This window comes from Brachyhypopomus gauderio, unplaced genomic scaffold (genome assembly GCF_052324685.1).
Source record: "Brachyhypopomus gauderio isolate BG-103 unplaced genomic scaffold, BGAUD_0.2 sc103, whole genome shotgun sequence".
In the NCBI taxonomy this organism is placed as follows: Eukaryota; Metazoa; Chordata; class Actinopteri; order Gymnotiformes; family Hypopomidae; genus Brachyhypopomus; species Brachyhypopomus gauderio.
In genome coordinates this window covers 76,645-93,782 of record NW_027506924.1, presented here as the reverse complement: position 1 = coordinate 93,782, position 17,138 = coordinate 76,645, and the positions used below count along the sequence as shown (strand labels likewise).

The window sequence follows — 17,138 nt, the reverse complement described above, 5'->3', positions numbered from 1 at the left end:
TGTGCATTTAACTGAATGTATACAATACTGGGGCAGTTCCACATGCCCCCAGAGTTCTACACTCATGATCCAGCTGTAAAAATACATTTTACACTTTTGCAGTTATCATACATAACTTAAACAAACATCTTTTTCCGCTTGCAGATAATATGCCTCAAACATAATTGCTTCTCATCTGTCTCTGTAATATTCTGCATTATATGTCAAATAAGGTTATTTATGTATTATTGTTACCATCTTTGGGTTCTGACAAGCACTATACAAATATGATGTATTATTATTTTCAGTAGTAGTAATATTAGAAACACATTCTCACATATACACACGCACAAAGGTGCGTGCACACACATGCACACACTCAGATTCACACATACACACAAAACTTTTCCCCCCCATCCTATAATGCTGTCGTAGAGAAGTGTCAGGATCTCTAATTGGACACAGAGTTACAGCTTTTATTGACTGGCTCTAATTACTGGTGTCAGTATCATTTATGAGTACTGTGTCCACACTCAAGCAGTGGGAAATGCAGCTGCTGTTTCTCAGTCTGTGCTAGTGGAGGAGACCCTGTGCTAGTGGAGGAGACCCTGTGCGAGTGGAGGAGACCCTGTGCTAGTGGAGGAGACCCTGTGCGAGTGGAGGAGACCCTGTGCTAGTGGAGGAGACCCTGTGCTAGTGGAGGAGACCCTGTGCGAGTGGAGGAGACCCTGTGCTAGTGGAGGAGACCCTGTGCTAGTGGAGGAGACCCTGTGCGAGTGGAGGAGACCCTGTGTGAGTGGAGGAGACCCTGTGCTAGTGGAGGAGACCCTGTGCTAGTGGAGGAGACCCTGTGCGAGTGGAGGTGACCCTGTGCGAGTGGAGGTGACCCTGTGCTAGTGGAGGAGACCCTGTGCGAGTGGAGGTGACCCTGTGCGAGTGGAGGAGACCCTGTGCAAGTGGAGGAGACCCTGTGCAAGTGGAGGTGACCCTGTGCGAGTGGAGGAGACCCTGTGCGAGTGGAGGAGACCCTGTGCGAGTGGAGGAGACCCTGTGCTAGTGGAGGAGACCCTGTGCTAGTGGAGGAGACCCTGTGCTAGTGGAGGAGACCCTGTGCGAGTGGAGGAGACCCTGTGTGAGTGGAGGAGACCCTGTGCTAGTGGAGGAGACCCTGTGCGAGTGGAGGTGACCCTGTGCGAGTGGAGGAGACCCTGTGCTAGTGGAGGAGACCCTGTGCAAGTGGAGGTGACCCTGTGCTAGTGGAGGTGACCCTGTGCGAGTGGAGGAGACCCTGTGCTAGTGGAGGTGACCCTGTGCGAGTGGAGGAGACCCTGTGCGAGTGGAGGAGACCCTGTGCGAGTGGAGGAGACCCTGTGCGAGTGGAGGTGACCTTGTGCTAGTAAAGGAGACCCTGTGTTACACCCGTCTACCCACGTTACACATCACTGACACCAACACTGTAAAACTTAAAAGTGTGTTCTGAATGGAGATCCTTCATCAGCTGTGGAAACTCTAGGGAGTAAAAATAGTGAACTGTATGTATGCGTGCATGTGTGTATGCATACACACGTGTGTGAGAGAGACCTGTAATGCAGCTCTTTCCATGGGGAGCTATAGTCAGAGCCGATAGTAATTAAAGCATAAACTGCATCCACTGACTCTCGAAGTGAGTCGCTCTCTACTGCATGCTGTTAACCCCCTCCCCACACACACACACACACACACACACAAAAGCCCCCACCACCCCCAAACACACACACACACACACAAACCCCTCACCCTCCCAAACACACACAACCCCCCACCCCCTCCCAGCACACACACACACACACACACAATGCACACAACCCCCCCCCCCCCCCCCCCCCCCCCCCCCCCCCCACACACACACACACACACACATCCAAACAATCAGTCTGATTTGTGCGATTGTGCACATATGAAGGATTTTATAAATACAAATCACACAGCAAGTCTTTGGCCCCTCACAGTGTCCTGAAAAACCATCAGACAAAGAAGTGTTTGATTATGAAAGACAGGAGGGGCACGTTTCTGTGAACTACCACTGAGAGATTATCAGAGTTTGTTGTCTTGGACTCAACAGGGTAATAATAGAATTTATATATTATTAATTTTTACTCACACACACACACGCACGCACACACGTGCACGCACGCACTTTATTAGAAACAATTGCAGCTGTTATTGGTGTGGCCATCCACCTGTCAGTAATCCTCCACCTGTCAGTAAATCTCCACCTGTCAGTAATCCTCCACCTGTCAGTAATCCTCCACCTGTCAGTAAATCTCCTCAGGTTCAGCAGAGGTCTGTTTCTGACCACAGGGGTGGTGGTGTGGTAATTGGTTGGTGGTATGGACATAGTGAGGTTGTGGTGTGGTTGTCACGTGGTGATGTGGTTGTAGTGTGGTAGTTAGTTGGTGGTGTAGTTGTGGTCATGGTGGTGGTGGTTGGTGGGTGTAAGACAGGTAAGGATCTGGTGTGCCTGGGTAAGGGTCTATCCATTCTCTGCCATTTACTGCACTACACACACACACACACACACACACACACACACACACACACACACACACACACACACACACACACACACACACGGACTTTGTTGTACATATTACATGCATTATATGTTTCAAATAGCTTTTTCCCCAATAACAGACTAATGCTATGGCTAACTCTAACCCTAACTGTAATCCTAATCATGACCTGAACTCTAACCCTAACTCTGACCCTAACTGGAATTCTAATCATGACCTGAACTCTAACCCTAACTCTGACCCTAACTGGAATTCTAATCATGACCTGAACTCTAACCCTAACTGTAATCCTAATCATGACCTGAACTCTAACCCTAACCCTGACCCTAACTGTAATCCTAATCGTGACCTGAACTCTAACCCTAACTGTAAATCTTAATCATGACCTGAACTCTAACCCTAAACCTACCTATGACCTTAACCCACGAACACACAGCACCCAATGTTCATACTGTCCTGTCCCACATCTGAATTTGGCCAATCAGTTCAGGGCTCGTCACCCACGGTAACCAGGTATGGCAGTAAGACGAGAGCTCTTCATGTCCTGTTGTAGTTCACCCAACAGCAGTGATGGTAGAGATGTACTATTTGAACACGAGTTATTGAGTCATCTTATTTATCATAATTAACTTTTAATTTGTTGCCATTGTGGGACAATATACAAGTATATTAATGTGTAAATAATATTTTAGATTACATTTCAATCTTCAGATTGCTTTGGAAAATTTGTATAATTGCAGTCGATGAAGCTGTATAGAATCAAATAAAATGGATAATAAAGGAGAAAGCAACAGAGAGAGAGACAGACAGACAGACAGACAGAGAGAGGCAGATTGCATGTGTATGAAGTTTGTTCATTGTTGATATAGTTTTATAATGGTTTATTTATTTGTGTTTGTTAAATATTAAGAAAGAGAGGAGGATCCAGTGGATCATATGTGAGCATTGGGCATGAGTCAGTTTGACTCATCAGAACCTTTAACATCACGCTGTGTATCGAGCTGCTCTAGATCCCTCTAGAAAGAACACACCACCTGCACCATCCACATCCAAAATACCACTCACAAACTACATCACTCACTCACTCACTCACTCACTCACTCACTCACTCACACACTCACACACACACACTCACTCACACACACTCACTCACACACTCACTCACACACTCACACACACACACACACACACACCTTGAGGGTAAGTCCAGGACAGCAGTAACCCATTAGCGGGACGGTGTATAAAAAGCTCCTTCACACTGTTTTGGCCGAGTCTTGTCATTCTCACAGATGCCATATTCCTGCCGCTGCTGACTTTATTTACGCTAACGCAGACTCTCAGAATAAATGGAGTTTAAGGCCAAAAGATCACCCATGCAGCGCAGTTGAATATGGCTGTTTGCTCTGTGCTCGCTTGTGTTCGTCCAGAAAGCAGTCTCTCCCCCCTTCTCAGCTCTGGGCCAGAACAGTCCAGCACCAAAAAAGGACAAGGGGCAACTGGGCTCCCCAGCGCCCCCTGCTGCCCAGCCTGTCAAGTGCAGGCCATGTTGAACTGACTCCTCAGTAAAGCGAGGGTGGAAAATCTCATTTCCAGTGTAAGTTGGTGTGACAGTAGGCCGACAAGCTGCTCGTAATGACAGAATGAAGTGATTATGAATCAGATGATCAAAGCACTGATCTGGAATCATATTGGGAACAGATGAGAACAAGTGGATATGCATCATCTGCTCTGTCTGTATGTGTCTCTCACACTCACACACACACACACACCTACCGTAAGGTATTTGATTCCCTCGTCTATTTTCTCTGTTAATCTTTTTAGCTCATTTTCCATCTTTGTAACGTTTCCTGTCTCTACCTTCACACACACACACACACACACACACACACACACACACACACACACACACACACACACACACACACACACACACACACACACCATTATTAATGAATTGCCCAAGAGCCTATTTTCTCTTCCTTCAGCATGTACCCAGAAGGCTTTGCTCTTGTTAACAGTGCTGATGATGGCAGGAGGCGGGCATTTATCACTGTCAGTCATGGCTCAGTAGACATTCTGATTGGCTAAGCAGGATTCTCAGGGTGCTAATGTAGCACACAGGCTGGGTTTAAACCTATGATTAAAGTTGTGTGTGTTTGCATGTGCGTTCTTCAACATCTGATCTACTGCTTCATAGATGGATTCCAGCAACAGCCAGTTTGGAAATATGTCAAAGTGTCACAACAACAGCAAATGTGACCAGCTGCATTCGCACACATACACAAGCACACATATACACAAGCACACACACACACACACACACACACACACACACACACACACACACACACACACACACACACACACACACACACACACACACACACACAAATGCTTCCAATATATGTGCGCACACACAAATCTGACAACCAAACCCAAACAAAATAACACTACCTCACAAACCCTCCAAGAAGCACAGAAGTTCATTCAATTTGAGAAACAGTACACTGTTAGCGAGAAAATATGAGAACTGAGGATAGGTATGTGTGTGTGTGTATGTGTGTGTGTGTTGGTGTGTGTATACATACTTACATTATATATATATATATATATATATATATATATATATATATAATGTAAGTACACACGCACACATACATTAATGAGTGTGTGTGTGGGTATGTGCGTGTTTGTGTGTGTGTGTATATATATATATATATATATATATATTGTGACGCGCGGGCAGGGCGAAGGACGAGACACGGGAATCCTTGCTTTGCGAAGCAGACGTCACTTTTAATAACAAATATTGCGCAATAGCGCACGGAGAACATCAAACAGACACTTGAAACGTGTAAACTCTAGACAACGACGAGCACAGGACACTGCGCAAGTGCACATTAAATAGACAAACCACATTAGCCCCACGTGATTACGAGACGATTCACAGGTGAGACACATTATCACACGATATAGCCATAACCACGGAGATCCACTGACGCAGACAAAGCACGTGGACAACGTATACACACGCCCAAAAGGGAGGGGCCGGGGTCCTCAACGTGACATATATATATATACACACACACATATATATTAATGAGTGTGTGTGTGAGAGAGAGGGTATGTGCATGTCTGTGGTGTAACAATCATGAAATTCTACTTCTTACCTTTCTAAGCAGTGGTCTGAATGATTGAAGAGCTAAAAGACAAATTATAAAAATTTAGAAAAATAACTATGAAAATTAGTTTACAATTATTTTACTTATTTATACACATTTATTTAAAATACTTAAAGAAATTTTAAATAACAAGTACTATTTAATTATTTAATTATTTTCTTACAAATACTTAAAATATAAATCCTACTGGTACCATTAGAAAATGTGCTACTTCAATTAGAGCCATTTTTTTTCACACAAATAAACATAAAATTAGATCATCCATAAGCAAGACACACAAACACACACACACACACACACACACACACACATGAGCTCACACATATACACACACACACACACACACACACACACACACACACACACACACACACACACACACACACACACACACACACACACGCGCATGCATAAAGGGTCGTTCCTGTTTTTATTTATTTTTTGGATAAACTAATAACACAGTTGTGATAACCCTGCCCACTCCAGAGTTTTTCCTCTCCACGGCAATCCAATTAGCAAATTGGAAGAGCATATCTAGCATCCACTTCACTGGGCTAAAGTTCATCGCCCCACCAGGAAGAAAGGCACTGGGGAACGTGGGAATTGGAGTCTGGAACATAATTAAAGTCTAGGTAACTGGTGAAAGGTCAGAGCCTGTTCGGTGAGTCGAATGAAAAGAACGCTAGAGAATTAAATTAGATAGAAAGACGGAGAGAGAGATAGAGTGAGTGAGTGTGTGAGAATTAAGAGAGCAACGATTTAGAAAAGGATTTTAAAAAGAAAGGAAGAGAGGCAGAGGGAGCAAAGAAGAGAGAGGGAGAGAGAAGAGGAGAGAGGGAGGAGAGAGAGGGTGAGAGGAGAGGGAAGAGAAGAGAGAGAAAAGGGAGAGAGGGAGGAAAGGTAGAAAGCAAGAGGGAGGAGGGAGAGAGGGAGGAGAGATAGAAAGCAAGAGGAAGAGAGAGAAGAGGAGAGGGAGAGAGGCAAGAGAGGAGAAAGAAGAGATGGAGGAGAGATAGAGACAGGGAGGAAATAGAGAAAAGGGAGAGATGGAATAGAGGAGGTAGAAGAGAGGAAAGAGAAGAGATAGAAGAGAGAGATGAGATGGGATGTGCGAGAGGGATGAGAGAGAGAGAGAAAGAAGAGAGGAAAAAGAAGAGAGGGAGGAGAGACAGAGAGAAGACAGAGAGTGAAGAGGAGAGAGAAGAGAGGGAGGAGAGATAGAGATAGAGAGAGAGAGGGAGGAGAGAGAGCACTTTGACTCAGTTGATTGTGTTGCTAATGTCTAGATGAAGTGGAAGCTAGTACAATGGTCTCTTTCTTTGGCCTGCTGTGCTCATCTAGTGCAGTGTGTGTATAGAGGAGTGACTCCTATCTGAAGACTGCCTTCCATTCCAGTCCAACAATGGCACAAAATATTGCACTTTTATTAGAACCACACCAGCACTGCCGAGCTTCCTCCTCTGTTCATTATAGTTGCCAAAGTGTTTCTGTAAAAATGTGACACAACTTTATATTAATACTGCATAATTAATTAGTTGAGAAATTAAACGAGTGAATGCAAAATCCAAACAATAACCATTCAGCTGGAGGTCTCTGTGTGCGCCTGTGTGCTTGTTCAGATGTCTACGTGTGTATGGGTGTGTGTGTGTGTGTGTGTGTGTGTGAGTATGAAAGACACCTGCAGGCTACTGGAAGTTGAACCTGGTGCCCTTTGACCTCATGCCCTGAAGCTGACCTATAAACCTTGGAGACTCTGGAGGGTCACCCTGCTGAGCTGATGCTGATGCTGCTCTTACCAAGTACCTGTTTCATTTGTGTTTCTGTTTGTACGCACATGGTGAAAAGGTGGATAGATATTTGGGGGGGGGGTAGATGTGGGGGGGGGGTGTTAATGATTCTTTTGTTCATTTCCTCTTCTTTTGTACCTCTCTTCATTCTTTCTCTCACTTTATTTGATTAATTACTGAGGTGTGTAAAAAGGTCAGCAGAAATGGCTCCTCGAAGTGAGTGCATGCAGGATGGAGGGAGAGATGGAGGAAGACTGGCAAGCAGAGAGAGAGAGAGAGAGAGAGAGAGAGAGAGAGAGAGATCGAGATCCAACACCTCTTTGTTGTAACAGTACAAGCAGTAGACACACTGACAGATTAAATTTGCTTCCAAGTTTTCCAAAAGATTAAAAACAAACAAGGTGCCATCAACATCATGTCGTCAACTCTTCTGAGAAGTGATGGAGGAGAAAAGAGCGCAAAAGAGATCAGAGGAGTGATGGAGAGACAACAAGAGTGACAGTGGGAGGAGTGGTGAAGGACACGTTTGGGTATGAAACAAGCCCTAAGATGCTCTAAAGGGTTAACTGCTAAAGCTAACCTGCTAAAGCTAACCCACTAAAGCTTCTCTCTTAAGCAGCAGACACTGTGAATGTAGACCTGCAACGCAGCATGAAAACACTTGTGTGAGTGGTCCCTCTGGGAGGCACGCCCTCACACACACACACACACACACACACACACACACACACACACACACACACACACACACACACACACACACACACACACACACACACACAGGACAATGTCAATCCCGTTCTGCTGGACAGGGACAGGAAGGAGAATTGACTCAGAATCTGATTCAAGTTGAGATTGGGCCTGTATTATGGTTCATTAACCCCCACACTTGAGGGCTAGTGACCTAGTGACCGAGAGCAGGTGGCACAAACAACACAACTACAAAACTAAATCCCATCCTCTCCCCTCCCCACCTCCCTCTCTCTCCTCCCCTCTCTACCTCTCTCCCCCTAACTCTACCTCTCTCTCTCCCCCCATCTCCCTCTATCTCTCCATCAGTTTAACTCTGCATGGCTTCATTGGCGTATCAAGCACAATATTACCAAAGCACAGAAAGGTGGGGCTACCCCCCCACCCCACACATATTCACACAGAGGAAAGTAAAGGTTCACACACCTCTTCAGTCTTACACATTTTCCTCACGCTGTCTACAAGTCTCTCCAAATCTTTTAGATCCAAATCCAAAGTCAGACCCAAATCTCACACGTACCATCCTAAAACTACAGAGACCATGATGTAAGCACTTCCAGACGCCGGCGTGATCGTGACTGAAGGTGATGAATGAAGCCCGTGCTCACGCTCTCTATCCTGAAACAGTGCCACATGCAGGCCCGTCACGATGGGGCAGGCAAACCAGGCAATTGCTTGGGGCCCCAAGCTGGCCTGGGGCCCCCAGACAACAACAGGTTAAGAATTAAATGCAGCGACAAACTGTGTGAGCCCCCCTTTACATTCTCAAAGTCATGAGCAATGACACTGTTCTCAGAATCCCCCTTAAGGGGGCCCCTCCCACCAGCTGCTGAAGGCAGGTAGACACTGTCCTGGCAGACAGCCAAGTTTTAGACGCCGGCAAATATGAAACTTAACCATGAAGCGAATTTATCCATCAGGAAGCCAAAAGAGAAAACAAAAGAAGGAAGAGGAACACAAAAAAACTAGTGGCGGGCCGTTAACGGCGTTCGTTAATTTGATACTCTTATCGGGCGATATAAAAATTATCGCCGTTAATATATCTACTAAATGGGTAAGCAAACTATGATGACTTTCAACTTGACAGTTTAGCTCGGCTGTATTCCTAACCAAATTGCACAGTAGGGGCGAGAACGAGTTTTCAAACCTGTGAATTAAAAATCGTACGTGTGTTTACATGGATGCAGCCACGAAGTCGCCAGGTTTGCTCCATGGAAAATTCATTTTTAGGAACGTAAAATATTACCGGAGCGGAGCTCGGAGCGGTCGTTTTCTGCATGGTCCTAGCGCTAGATTCGTCGCTATTTAAATATTTATTTTTAACCGTTAAAACTTCAGAGGACCAAACCGGCTTTTGAAAAAGTCCCCCCCAAATTATGTCCGTGAGATTAAATGTACTAAATGTTGGCTTACATTTCAAATATCATGTTTAGCTGAATAAACATGTTATCAACCCCTTTTAATGTACAGTATGTAGGCTTACAAATTCATGTTTAACTGAATAAACCGTTGAACACGAGTATCCTACATTTTATTGAGTATGTTTTTTTCTTCAAGTATCAAAGTAGAACAGCTTCCTCAAGCAGTCATTGATGCATTTTGGAAACAGGAGATGAGCCCCTGGTCTAATGCACCCTCTGTATTAAGAAACCCTATCTCAAAAGCTGACTTTTAGTTATTACTTGGGTAGCACACATATGAGCCATTTTAATATAGATTAATCTAGATTAATTTCAAGATTTCAGTGAGATTAATCTAGATTTAAAAAATTTATCTATGCCCACCCCTAAAAAAAACACAAGACAGTGGTAAGTGATGATTTACACTGGATAAATTAGGCCTACCTGTACAAATGGTGTAATTTAGCAGCAGGTAGGCTAAAAACAATATATACGTCCCGGGTAATCCCATACTTAAATCTGCTATGTTCAGCTACAAGTAGTAAATTTGTAAAGTAGTTAGTTTGAGGTGTATATGCTGTGGTTCTTGAAGGTGGACTGCGGCCAGATATGTTTTTTTTTTTTGGCCGGAGGGGGGTTTGGGCATGAGATTTCTGGTGTGGAGGTTGGGGGGGGCCCCGGTTGGTGTCTTTGCTTGGGGCCCCCAAATACCTTGAAACGGCACTGGCCACATGGCCCCGCCCCTAATGGGAGTGGTCTACTCTGGCAGAGGCAGTGACAGCAGCATTCTCATTAGGGAGTGTCACGGTGCAGACAGCGGTCCTGGGGTTCCTCTCTCTCTAGAGAGCTCTAAGTCCTGGGGTATTATCCCTCCTCCAGTATCTGTCAGTGTCCTGGGTAACAACACACCTCAATGACATTAATATTTCCCAGGGGCTACAGCGAACAAACAGGGAACCAGAGAGAACAGAGAGAGGTGAGGTGGGGGGGCTTGAAGAGGAGAGAGTGAGGGAGAGAGAGAGAAGAGTGAGGGAGAGAGAGAGAAGAATGTGAGGGAGAGAGAGAAGAGTGTGAGGGAGAGAGAGAGAAGAGTGTGAGGGAGAGAGAGAGAAGAGTGTGGGGGAGAGAGAGAAGAGTGTGAGGGAGAGAGAGAGAGAAGAGTGTGAGGGAGAGAGAGAGAAGAGTGTGAGGGAGAGAGAGAGAAGAGTGTGAGGGAGAGAGAGAAGAGAGTGATGGAGAGAGAGAGGAGATAGTGAGAGAGAGAGAGAGAGAGAGAAGAGAGTGAGGGAGAAATAATGAGCTGCTATCTTTCAAGCATTCAGTCCATTTATTCATGTGCTGTCAATATGTCCATATCCACAGTTCAGCAGATTACACTTTTCTGTCTCTCTGATCATCTCTTGCTCTCCCTCGTTCTCTGCTTTTTATCTTTCTGTCCATCTTTGGCTTTTCCAGTTATTTTTGTTTTGTCTGACATTTACTGATCTCTGGATCTGCTGCTGCTCCTCGCCTCACCTTCCTCCTCCTCCTCACCTTTCTCCTCATCCTCTCTGTCTCTGCTGTTCTCTCTCTCTCTTCCCCTCCATCTGTTCCATCTAACTGCGTCCAGCCATGACCTCTTTTTGACAGGTTCCCATCAAGCCAGGGGCAATTTAGGCCCCACCTTCCCCCAACCCTTCAGTGAGTGGCAGCGGGCATCAGTCGTATCTCCGCCTCCAACCTAATACCCCCCCATGCCCTGTCCAGTCCACACCCTCTGCACCATTCGCCTCCAGCACACACACACACCTGCCAGAAACTCCTCCATAGGCCCTGTGTGTGTGTGTGTGTGTGTGTGTGTGTGTGTGTGTGTGTGTGTGTGTGTGTGTGTGTGTGTGTGTGTGTGTGTGTTTATATGTGGACCTGTGTGTATTTCCAAAAATAACACTAAGCTGTGAAAACGCATGCAGAGTGTAATTTAAAAGGGAAATATATATTTTGGTTATTTATGTAACTAAATGCAGTGTATTTAAGATATATATCAAAACATCTGCTAATACGTCATAGCATTTTTGTATGAAATGCAGTATGACATCAGGATATCACATTACATTTAGTTATTAGCTAGCCACAGATAGAGAGACACATACACTATATTGCCAAAAGTCTTCGCTCACCTTCCTTGACTCACATATGATCTTAAGTAACATCCCAATCCAAAGGGTTCAATATGATGTTGGTCCACCCTTTGCAGCTAGAACAGCTTCAACTCTTCTGGGAAGAGTCCACAAGGTTTAGGAGTGTTTTTTATGGGGATTTTGACCATTCTTCCAGAAGCACATTTGTGAGGTCACATACTGATGTTGGATGAGAAGGCCTGGCTCTCAGTCTCCACTCTAATTCATCCCAAAGGTTGAGGTCAGGACTCCGTGCAGGCCAGTCATGTTCATCCACATAAGACTCTGCCATTCATGTCTTTATGGACTTTGCTTCACGACTGGATTTGGTGCACAGGTGGCATCCTATCACAGCTCCACACTGGAATTCACTGAGCGCCTGAGAGTGACCCATTCTTTCACAAATGTTTGTAAAATCTGTATGCCTATGTGCTTAATTTTATACACCTGTGGCCATGGAAGTGATTGGAACACCTGATTCAGATATATAGATATTCAAACAGCAACATTAGGTTGTGTGTGTGCGTGTGTGTGTTAGCTTGCATGTGGAAGTGGACGTGAAAGTGTGTATTAAAGTGTGGATGCATACTGTGTGTGTGTGTGTGTGTGTGTGTGTGTGTGTGTGTGTGTGTGTGGACTCTTGCTGTGAAGCAGCGTGTTGTCCCATATGTCCCCATGGGGAAAAGCCCCTCTGATGAACAGGCTGACAGTATCCACCCAGCTTGCATCCCTCTGCTCATTACCCAATCCTGACATGGCTTTGTGTGATTGGCACCGCCATCAGCCAGTGCTGACACAGATAGGGATAACTGCCACCGTCATCGCCCAATGTTATCGCAAATGAGCTGGAAGGCCTGGAGCTGCCAGATCTATTTCACGAACCAAGACAACAACTGGAAAGCACAACACTACACACACACACACACACACACACCATCTGGTTGTCACTGGCCAACACTCTTATGACAGTTTAGAGCACTGTCTATGAATCTCTCCTTTTCCTCCTCTGTAATTTTCTAACTTTTAAAGAGGGCTTTAAAATGAGTTTTAGAATCACTTCATGTGGGTACTGTACTATTACAACATTGTACTGCAGTATTTTATTAAGAGTTATTAATTTTTTTATGAGACGTGTTTTACAGCTGGGTCAAAGTGAAAAATAATATTTCCATTTAAGCACAAAAGATACAAAAGCTACAGTCATCTCTCCCACAAGCCCCCCCCCCCCCCCCCCCCCCAGCTCTGTTTCTCTCTCTCTCTCTCTCTCTCTCTCTCTCTCTCTCTCTCTCTCTCTCTCTCTCTCTCTCTCACCACAGTTCAATTCAACTTCATTTCATTATGTTTTACTGACATGACTGTCATTACACAACTCTGAAAAAACAACCTAATTGAATTCAGTTTTACCAGCAGGGCCATATATACAGCTGCCCTACAGCCAGAGCCCCTCTCAGAAAACAAATGACCAACACAGTCTTAAAAACCTCCAGATGTGTTCCTTCACCCTGGAAAGGTGCGTCTACACACAGCAGGTGGATGCAGACAGGAATAATGTGGAATAAATGCGGATCGATCAGGGGAGGGTTGAAACTTTCTGAAGCTGGGAGTGTGCGATCACTCATCACTGTGAGTTTGTGTTGGTGTCTGCCGGTGTCTGTGAGTTTGTGTTGGTGTCTGCCGGTGTCTGTGAGTTTGTGTTGGTGTCTGCCGGTGTCTGTGAGTTTGTGTTGGTGTCTGCCGGTGTCTGTGAGTTTGTGTTGGTGTCTGCCGGTGTCTGTGAGTGTGTGTTGGTGTCTGCCGGTGTCTGTGAGTTTGTGTTGGTGTCTGCCGGTGTCTGTGAGTTTGTGTTGGTGTCTGCCGGTGTCTGTGAGTTTGTGTTGGTGTCTGCCGGTGTCTGTGAGTGTGTGTTGGTGTCTGCCGGTGTCTGTGAGTTTGTGTTGGTGTCTGCCGGTGTCTGTGAGTTTGTGTTGGTGTCTGCCGGTGTCTGTGAGTGTGTGTTGGTGTCTGCCGGTGTCTGTGAGTTTGTGTTGGTGTCTGCCGGTGTCTGTGAGTGTGTGTTGGTGTCTGCCGGTGTCTGTGAGTTTGTGTTGGTGTCTGCCGGTGTCTGTGAGTTTGTGTTGGTGTCTGCCGGTGTCTGTGAGTTTGTGTTGGTGTCTGCCGGTGTCTGTGAGTTTGTGTTGGTGTCTGCCGGTGTCTGTGAGTTTGTGTTGGTGTCTGCCGGTGTCTGTGAGTTTGTGTTGGTGTCTGCCGGTGTCTGTGAGTGTGTGTTGGTGTCTGCCGGTGTCTGTGAGTTTGTGTTGGTGTCTGCCGGTGTCTGTGAGTGTGTGTTGGTGTCTGCCGGTGTCTGTGAGTTTGTGTTGGTGTCTGCCGGTGTCTGTGAGTGTGTGTTGGTGTCTGCCGGTGTCTGTGAGTGTGTGTTGGTGTCTGCCGGTGTCTGTGAGTGTGTGTTGGTGTCTGCCGGTGTCTGTGAGTGTGTGTTGGTGTCTGCCGGTGTCTGTGAGTGTGTGTTGGTGTCTGCCGGTGTCTGTGAGTGTGTGTTGGTGTCTGCCGGTGTCTGTGAGTGTGTGTTGGTGTCTGCCGGTGTCTGTGAGTGTGTGTTGGTGTCTGCCGGTGTCTGTGAGTGTGTGTTGGTGTCTGCCGGTGTCTGTGAGTGTGTGTTGGTGTCTGCCGGTGTCTGTGAGTGTGTGTTGGTGTCTGCCGGTGTCTGTGAGTGTGTGTTGGTGTCTGCCGGTGTCTGTGAGTGTGTGTTGGTGTCTGCCGGTGTCTGTGAGTGTGTGTTGGTGTCTGCCGGTGTCTGTGAGTTTGTGTTGGTGTCTGCCGGTGTCTGTGAGTTTGTGTTGGTGTCTGCCGGTGTCTGTGAGTTTGTGTTGGTGTCTGCCGGTGTCTGTGAGTTTGTGTTGGTGTCTGCCGGTGTCTGTGAGTTTGTGTTGGTGTCTGCCGGTGTCTGTGAGTTTGTGTTGGTGTCTGCCGGTGTCTGTGAGTTTGTGTTGGTGTCTGCCGGTGTCTGTGAGTTTGTGTTGGTGTCTGCCGGTGTCTGTGAGTTTGTGTTGGTGTCTGCCGGTGTCTGTGAGTGTGTGTTGGTGTCTGCCGGTGTCTGTGAGTTTGTGTTGGTGTCTGCCGGTGTCTGTGAGTGTGTGTTGGTGTCTGCCGGTGTCTGTGAGTTTGTGTTGGTGTCTGCCGGTGTCTGTGAGTGTGTGTTGGTGTCTGCCGGTGTCTGTGAGTGTGTGTTGGTGTCTGCCGGTGTCTGTGAGTGTGTGTTGGTGTCTGCCGGTGTCTGTGAGTGTGTGTTGGTGTCTGCCGGTGTCTGTGAGTGTGTGTTGGTGTCTGCCGGTGTCTGTGAGTGTGTGTTGGTGTCTGCCGGTGTCTGTGAGTGTGTGTTGGTGTCTGCCGGTGTCTGTGAGTGTGTGTTGGTGTCTGCCGGTGTCTGTGAGTGTGTGTTGGTGTCTGCCGGTGTCTGTGAGTGTGTGTTGGTGTCTGCCGGTGTCTGTGAGTGTGTGTTGGTGTCTGCCGGTGTCTGTGAGTGTGTGTTGGTGTCTGCCGGTGTCTGTGAGTGTGTGTTGGTGTCTGCCGGTGTCTGTGAGTGTGTGTTGGTGTCTGCCGGTGTCTGTGAGTGTGTGTTGGTGTCTGCCGGTGTCTGTGAGTGTGTGTTGGTGTCTGCCGGTGTCTGTGAGTGTGTGTTGGTGTCTGCCGGTGTCTGTGAGTGTGTGTTGGTGTCTGCCGGTGTCTGTGAGTGTGTGTTGGTGTCTGCCGGTGTCTGTGAGTGTGTGTTGGTGTCTGCCGGTGTCTGTGAGTTTGTGTTGGTGTCTGCCGGTGTCTGTGAGTGTGTGTTGGTGTCTGCCGGTGTCTGTGAGTGTGTGTTGGTGTCTGCCGGTGTCTGTGAGTGTGTGTTGGTGTCTGCCGGTGTCTGTGAGTGTGTGTTGGTGTCTGCCGGTGTCTGTGAGTGTGTGTTGGTGTCTGCCGGTGTCTGTGAGTGTGTGTTGGTGTCTGCCGGTGTCTGTGAGTGTGTGTTGGTGTCTGCCGGTGTCTGTGAGTGTGTGTTGGTGTCTGCCGGTGTCTGTGAGTGTGTGTTGGTGTCTGCCGGTGTCTGTGAGTGTGTGTTGGTGTCTGCCCGTGTCTGTGAGTGTGTGTTGGTGTCTGCCGGTGTCTGTGAGTGTGTGTTGGTGTCTGCCGGTGTCTGCTGGTGTTTGGAGCAAACCGTGACTGTGGGAATAATGGGAATGTTCTGGATTCGGGCAGTATGTAGGTACTCCTGGGCCCACATTATATTCCAAAGAGTTTCATTTTCCATATTTTCTCACACAATACACAAAACCCTGAATCTCTCCATCTCTCTTCTCTTTCTCCTCTTTTACCTTTTTCCCCATTCCTCTCCAATATTTCTCACTCTCCACCTCCATGACTGTCTCTATATCCCTCACACAAATTCTCTCCATATTACACACATTCTCTCTCGCTCTCGCACACACACGCACGCACGCACACACACACACACACACACACACACACACGCACACACACACACACGCACACACACACACACACACACACACACACACACACACACACACACACACATATACACACACACACACACACACACGCACACACGCACACACACACACACACACACATATACACACACACACACACACACACACACACACACACACACACACACACTCAGAGACAGACTCTGATAGCTGGTTTTGGCACCTACTTTTGTAATTGCCCCCCTGTGCAGGTCTGGACCAGTCTAGCTGCATGTTTCACCAGCATTCTGCCCCCCCCCACACACACACTTTTGCAAATCCTTCACCTCACACTGCCCACCACATCACTACCACGGCGTGCAAAGTGCCAATCTGTGCTCTGAATCTTCACCATAACCATTACAAGATAAACTGAGGTGATAACTGACCTCAGATTAGGGTTGCCACCTAGGTCTGACAAAAAACAAGGACACTGTCATACTGAGCGAGTGTAATCTGTTGACGGGGGGGGGGGGGCGGTGTCGAACGTAAGTTGTTGATCGTGGGTGGGGTGTGTGGCGGCGAACGTAAGCTGTTGAGCACGGGGTGGCGAACGTAAACGTAACGTAAAACGTTACCGGAGGGGTTTAAAATGGACACAGCGAGAAAAAATAACAGATTTAGATCATGGTTTGAACCAACCTAGTTTTTTTGCCGGGACCGAATATTAAAAAGACGAAAAACCGGGACAAACCGGGACAGTCCGGGAAAACCGAGACAGGCACGTGAAAACCGGGACAGGTGGCAACACTACCTCAGATCAGTAAAAAAAGCAAAGCGCTGACCACCCCGTCTTGAACCTCTAT

At 46.9% G+C, this 17,138-nt stretch overlaps 1 protein-coding gene across 24 annotated transcripts in view; it reads right to left on the bottom strand.

Annotated features, from left to right (window-relative positions):
- ptprda (protein tyrosine phosphatase receptor type Da) overlaps positions 1–17,138 on the bottom strand; it is a 256,218-nt gene that overhangs the window by 164,833 nt on the left and 74,247 nt on the right. For 23 of the 24 annotated variants that reach the window (XM_076993052.1, XM_076993051.1, XM_076993062.1 and 20 more), the window contains exon 4: positions 5,702–5,733. The exons of the other annotated variant lie outside the window; for it this stretch is intronic. The gene's annotated coding sequence lies outside the window, so the exon portion shown is untranslated. The remainder of the gene's footprint in view (positions 1–5,701; positions 5,734–17,138) is intronic. 24 annotated transcript variants of the gene reach the window in all.